The following is a 7,500-nucleotide window of genomic DNA, read 5'->3' on the forward strand; positions in this document are numbered from 1 at the left end:
GTAAAGAGTACTGTACTATACTGTACTGCTGTATAGAGTACTGTACTATACTGTACTGCTGTATAGAGTACTGTACTATACTGTACTGCTGTATAGAGTACTGTACTATACTGTACTGTTGTATAGAGTACTGTACAATACTGTACTGCTGTATAGAGTACTATACTATACTGTACTGCTGTATAGAGTACTGTACTATACTGTACTGCTGTATAGAGTACTATACTATACTGTACTGCTGTATAGAGTACTATACTGTACTGCTGTATAGAGTACTGTACTATACTGTACTGCTGTATAGAGTACTATACTGTACTGCTGTATAGAGTACTGTACTATACTGTACTGCTGTATAGAGTACTGTACTATACTGTACTGTTGTATAGAGTACTGTACTATACTGTACTGCTGTATAGAGTACTGTACTATACTGTACTGTTGTATAGAGTACTGTACAATACTGTACTGCTGTATAGAGTACTATACTGTACTGTACTGCTGTATAGAGTACTGTACTATACTGTACTGCTGTATAGAGTACTATACTGTACTGCTGTATAGAGTACTGTACTATACTGTACTGCTGTATAGAGTACTGTACTATACTGTACTGCTGTATAGAGTACTATACTGTACTGCTGTATAGAGTACTGTACTATACTGTACTGTTGTATAGAGTACTGTACTATACTGTACTGCTGTATAGAGTACTATACTGTACTGCTGTATAGAGTACTGTACTATACTGTACTGTTGTATAGAGTACTGTACAATACTGTACTGCTGTATAGAGTACTGTACTATACTGTACTGCTGTATAGAGTACTGTACTATACTGTACTGCTGTATAGAGTACTATACTATACTGTACTGCTGTATAGAGTACTATACTGTACTGCTGTATAGAGTACTGTACTATACTGTACTGTTGTATAGAGTACTGTACAATACTGTACTGCTGTATAGAGTACTGTACTATACTGTACTGCTGTATAGAGTACTGTACTATACTGTACTGCTGTATAGAGTACTATACTATACTGTACTGCTGTATAGAGTACTATACTGTACTGCTGTATAGAGTACTGTACTATACTGTACTGTTGTATAGAGTACTGTACAATACTGTACTGCTGTATAGAGTACTATACTATACTGTACTGCTGTATAGAGTACTGTACTATACTGTACTGCTGTATAGAGTACTATACTATACTGTACTGCTGTATATAGTACTATACTGTACTGCTGTATAGAGTACTGTACTATACTGTACTGCTGTATAGAGTACTATACTGTACTGCTGTATAGAGTACTGTACTATACTGTACTGCTGTATAGAGTACTGTACTATACTGTACTGTTGTATAGAGTACTGTACTATACTGTACTGCTGTATAGAGTACTGTACTATACTGTACTGCTGTATAGAGTACTGTACTATACTGTACTGCTGTATAGAGTACTATACTATACTGTACTGCTGTATAGAGTACTATACTGTACTGCTGTATAGAGTACTGTACTATACTATACTGTTGTATAGAGTACTGTACAATACTGTACTGCTGTATAGAGTACTGTACTATACTGTACTGCTGTATAGAGTACTATACTATACTGTACTGCTGTATAGAGTACTGTACTATACTGTACTGCTGTATAGAGTACTATACTATACTGTACTGCTGTATAGAGTACTATACTGTACTGCTGTATAGAGTACTGTACTATACTGTACTGTTGTATAGAGTACTGTACAATAGTGTACTGCTGTATAGAGTACTGTACTATACTGTACTGCTGTATAGAGTACTGTACTATACTGTACTGCTGTATAGAGTACTATACTATACTGTACTGCTGTATAGAGTACTGTACTATACTGTACTGCTGTATAGAGTACTATACTATACTGTACTGCTGTATAGAGTACTATACTGTACTGCTGTATAGAGTACTGTACTATACTGTACTGTTGTATAGAGTACTATACTGTACTGCTGTATAGAGTACTGTACTATACTGTACTGCTGTATAGAGTACTGTACAATACTGTACTGCTGTATAGAGTACTATACTATACTGTACTGCTGTATAGAGTACTGTACTATACTGTACTGCTGTATAGAGTACTGTACTATACTGTACTGTTGTATAGAGTACTGTACAATACTGTACTGCTGTATAGAGTACTGTACTATACTGTACTGCTGTATAGAGTACTATACTATACTGTACTGCTGTATAGAGTACTGTACTATACTGTACTGCTGTATAGAGTACTGTACTATACTGTACTGTTGTATAGAGTACTGTACAATACTGTACTGCTGTATAGAGTACTGTACTATACTGTACTGTTGTATAGAGTACTGTACTATACTGTACTGCTGTATAGAGTACTATACTGTACTGCTGTATAGAGTACTGTACTATACTGTACTGCTGTATAGAGTACTGTACTATACTGTACTGCTGTATAGAGTACTATACTATACTGTACTGCTGTATAGAGTACTGTACTATACTGTACTGCTGTATAGAGTACTATACTGTACTGTTGTATAGAGTACTATACTATACTGTACTGCTGTATAGAGTACTGTACAATACTGTACTGCTGTATAGAGTACTATACTGTACTGTTGTATAGAGTACTATACTATACTGTACTGCTGTATAGAGTACTGTACTATACTGTACTGCTGTATAGAGTACTGTACTGTACTGTTGTATAGAGTACTATACTATACTGTACTGCTGTATAGAGTACTGTACTATACTGTACTGCTGTATAGAGTACTGTACTATACTGTACTGCTGTATACAGTACTGTACTATACTGTACTGCTGTATAGAGTACTATACTATACTGTACTGCTGTATAGAGTACTGTACTATACTGTACTGCTGTATAGAGTACTGTACTATACTGTACTGCTGTATAGAGTACTGTACTATACTGTACTGCTGTATACAGTACTGTACTATACTGTACTGCTGTATAGAGTACTATACTATACTGTACTGCTGTATACAGTACTGTACTATACTGTACTGCTGTATAGAGTACTATACTATACTGTACTGCTGTATAGAGTACTATACTGTACTGTTGTATAGAGTACTATACTATACTGTACTGCTGTATAGAGTACTGTACAATACTGTACTGCTGTATAGAGTACTATACTATACTGTACTGCTGTATAGAGTACTGTACTATACTGTACTGCTGTATAGAGTACTATACTATACTGTACTGCTGTATAGAGTACTATACTATACTGTTGTATAGAGTACTATACTATACTGTACTGCTGTATAGAGCACTGTACAATACTGTACTGCTGTATAGAGTACTGTACTATACTGTACTGCTGTATAGAGTACTATACTATACTGTACTGCTGTATAGAGTACTATACTGTACTGCTGTATAGAGTACTGTACTATACTGTAGTATATTATACTATGCTATAGTATTGTACTATTGAATACTATACTGCAGTGTACTACACTATATTATGTTATAACACTGTATACTGCACTACAGGTCTACTGTAGACATGTTATTTGTCAGTTTCTCTAATTCCTGTTAATATTTAGTTTTTGTGAGGTGATTAAAATGTCTACAGTCCTGAAATCTGAAATTTCATGTGTTTTGGGTCAGTTGTGTAGAATATATGACTATAATTCTCTATATCTTTATCTCATTAAAAGAAATAAAGAAGCACTGTGTTTTGTTTGAATAAATCTATACAGCCTTCTCTCCTTTTTAGCTGTTCATTACCTTCTGAACTATTTTCTTGGTGTTTTATATGTTTTTCTGTTGTATTTCTCCCGTCAGAGCTCACCTCCGTCCACGCCTCAGCGTACAGAGATGACTTTGAGCTCCAGGATCGTCACAGAAGAGTTATTGTACATTAACCACGTCTCCGACTCACTGCTAACGAGTGTGTGCTGTGGATTAATGGGCTCCGGTTCTCCTGTGGGTAAAGTGCTGCAGCCCACGGCTACGTGCTACTCCACACACACACACACACACACACAAAAACACAGTGTAGATGTGAAAATAAATCAGCGTGAAATGAGGAGAGGGGGGCGTGTAAAAAATCGATTAGCCGTTAAGCTGCATCATAAAGAGAGACATCGAAGGATGGAACCCGGGAAGGTTCTCGAGTTAAATACTGCAGGCTATACAAACACCTCACACACTCCTACCACCCTTAAGACCCTCTGGAGAAACCACCCTTAAACCTTATAGACAGAACCATACAAGACATTCAGAAAGCGACTCAGCTCAGAACCAACAGTTCAGTGAGTGTGACGTTCCCCATGATGCAGTAGAACCCGTTAGAGTAGGAGGAATTTCTACTCTAGTAACAACTAGTCATTGCTATTTATTTATTTACTTTTAATGAAACAAAACCCACTTGCTGTTAAAATGTGTGTTTGTGTGTGTGTGTGTTTGTGTGTGTGTGTTGGGATTGAACTGTTGCCAAGCAATTCAATTTTAATACAGTTTACTTACATCATCTCAAAGCAACTTTACAGAAATATAGAATAAAAAATTCTCAAGTTTAAAATAATTTTTTTTATTATTATTATTATTATTTTTAAATATTATAATGAATACTATTTACATTATAATATAAAGACAGGGGTGCCAATACTTTTGTCTTCATAAACTGCTAAATAAAATGTTTAAATGCATAAAAAACATTGCATCTTGTTTTTTGTCATGTTACAGTCTGGAAATGAAACAGGATTTTTCATAAATCTACACAGAAGGAGAAATGTATAAAAATGATGACAGACACCAAACAGGCATAACATTAGGACCACCTGCCTAATATTGTGTTGGTCCACCTTTTGCTGCCAAAACAGCCCTGACCCGTCCTGCACTGTGTATTCTGACCCCTTTCTATCAGAACCAGCATTAACTTCTTCAGCAGTTTGATCAACAGTAGCTCGTCTGTTGGATCGGATCACACGGTCCAGCCTTCTCTCCCCACGTGCATCAATGAGCCTTGACCACCCATGACCCTGTCTCCGGTTCACCACTGTTCCTTCCTTGGACCACTTTTGATAGATACTGACCACTGCAGACCGGGAACACCCCACAAGAGCTGCAGTTTTGGAGATGCTCTGATCCAGTGGTCTAGACATCACAATTTGGCCCTTTTGGTCAAACTCACTCAAATCCTTACACTTGTCCATTTTTCCTGCTTCTAACATCAACTTTGAGGACAAAATGTTGACTTGCTGCCTAATATATCCCACCCACTAACAGGGGCCATGATGAGGAGATACTCAGTCTGATTCACTTCACCGGTCAGTGCTCACAGTGTGTGTGTGTGTTATATTTGGATTCATTGTTTATTAATGCAGATCCGTATTTCTCCTCCAGGTGGTGTTTCCTAACACACACACACACACACACACACACACATACACACACTCGTGGCCGGACTGTCCCGCCGCGAGACAGGAACCATCTGGAGGTCGGTCACAACAGGTAATCAGGCCACACACACACACACACACACACACACACACACACACAGTAACTGGGTCAGTGGGACTAAAGATAACAATAAAATTATTCCTCATGTTCAGTGGCCTAGAAAACATTATTCATGCTCTTATGTTTGTCTCTTTGTCTATTTTTTGACATATTCACTAAAATTTCTCTTTCAGCTAAAGGTTTCATTATTTTTTTATTATTTCTTTTTATAACTCTTTAAAGCTTTTCTGTTATTTACATAAATATTGGCTCCCTTCACAGCATGGTGAAAATGATTATAGAGTGCTGTGTTTGAGCTCGAGCGTGTGTCTACATTTACTTCATTTCTTATATAGTCAACTTTCCTAGGTAGTTCACTGACTTCAAAACTAATGGCACCCCCAGTGTCTTGATGTGTAGCACTTCATGTCCAGCATAATTTCTGTGTCGATTTGAAAGTCCAGCATGAAGAATGTCGTAGTCTTACATCAGCAGGGTTTGAGCTGAAGCAGTCTGGGTCTTTAGAAGAATTCTGGACAACTTTTGAAGGTGGAGTGAAGAACTTGTAGATGACCATCCTTAAAGGAGAAGTTCACTTCCAGAACAAAAATCTACAGATCATTTCCTCACCCCCTTGTCATTCAAGATGTTCATGTCTTTCTTTCTTCAGTTGTAAAGAAATGATGTTTTTTTGAGGAACACTTTTCAGGATTTTTCTCCATATAGTGGACTTTAATGATGTCCGTGAGTTTGACCTTCAAAAATGCAGTTTAAATGCAGCTTCACAGAGCTCTAAACCTCCATCCCAGCCCAGGAAGAAGGCTCTTACTTCTCCACACTAGTGAACACTGGGTCTGTAGCTCTGCCTACTTAGCGTCGCGGACACGCGTCCCAGAGCTAGTGCTAGACGAGCTTTTGTGGTTAAAAAGTATACTTTTTTTTTTTCTAAGAAAATGAGTGATGGTGTGTCTAGATAAGAGCCTTCTTCCTGGACTGGGATGGAGGTTTAGAGCTCTGTGAAGGTTCTCTGAAGCTGCATTTAAACTACATTCTGGAAGATCAGACTCACGGACACCACTGAAGTCCACTACATGGAGAAAAATCCTGACATGTTTTCCTCAAAAAATCATCATTTCTTTACGACTGAAGAAAGAAAGACAAGAACATCTTGATTTTCATCTAGATTTTTCATCTAGATCTAGATTTTTGTTCTGGAAGTGAACTGCTCCGTTAAGAATGTTCTTCTATGAAACAGATTGGACCAGGGACTGTATGGAGACAAAAGTGAAGTTAAAGCAGCTCAGAGGCCCTCCACAGGCTGGCTGAAGTACAGTTATTAGCCCCTCCCATTCCCATGTTGCTATGATGACTGAGCAAAACGATCAAACTTTTTAGGCTACAGCTTTAAATGATTATTATTAGGACACAATGTCATTCGCATCATTTCAGTTGACCCTGATACCTATCGATAAATGATTCAGGGATGAATAAAGGGACGGGGTTTACGAGGTGATGGACAGCTTCAGTCATGAACAAGCATGCAGTAATGAAGAACACTGTACTGTACATGTCACTCAGCTAGCTCGCTATGGTGTGGGTGGGGGTAAAGGCGGAGCCACTGTGTGTCTGCTGCACTCTGATGCTGACCTTGGAATTGAAAAAGTGTTATGAGTGAAAGTAAAACTTTACACTGCACTCATCCTCACTCCTTCCCTCTCTCAATTTATCTCTCTCTCTTTTTATGCATGCCTATTGTTCTCTCTCTCTCTCTCTCTCTCTCTCTCTCAGCTCATTGAACTGGAGCACAGTGTCTTTCCCATTATGTGTTTTTTTCCCACTCTGGCAATGTTGCTATGGAGACTGTAGCAGGCTCTGCCCCTGATGTGTATGTGTGCATGTGTGTGTATGTGTGTGTGCATGGATGTGCACGTGCATGTGTGTGTGTGGTAGAGATAAGTGCCGTGTCATCACCTTGGTGCAGTGTGTCT

The sequence above is a fragment of the Hemibagrus wyckioides genome, linkage group LG02 (genome assembly GCF_019097595.1).
Source record: "Hemibagrus wyckioides isolate EC202008001 linkage group LG02, SWU_Hwy_1.0, whole genome shotgun sequence".
NCBI lineage: Eukaryota > Metazoa > Chordata > Actinopteri > Siluriformes > Bagridae > Hemibagrus > Hemibagrus wyckioides.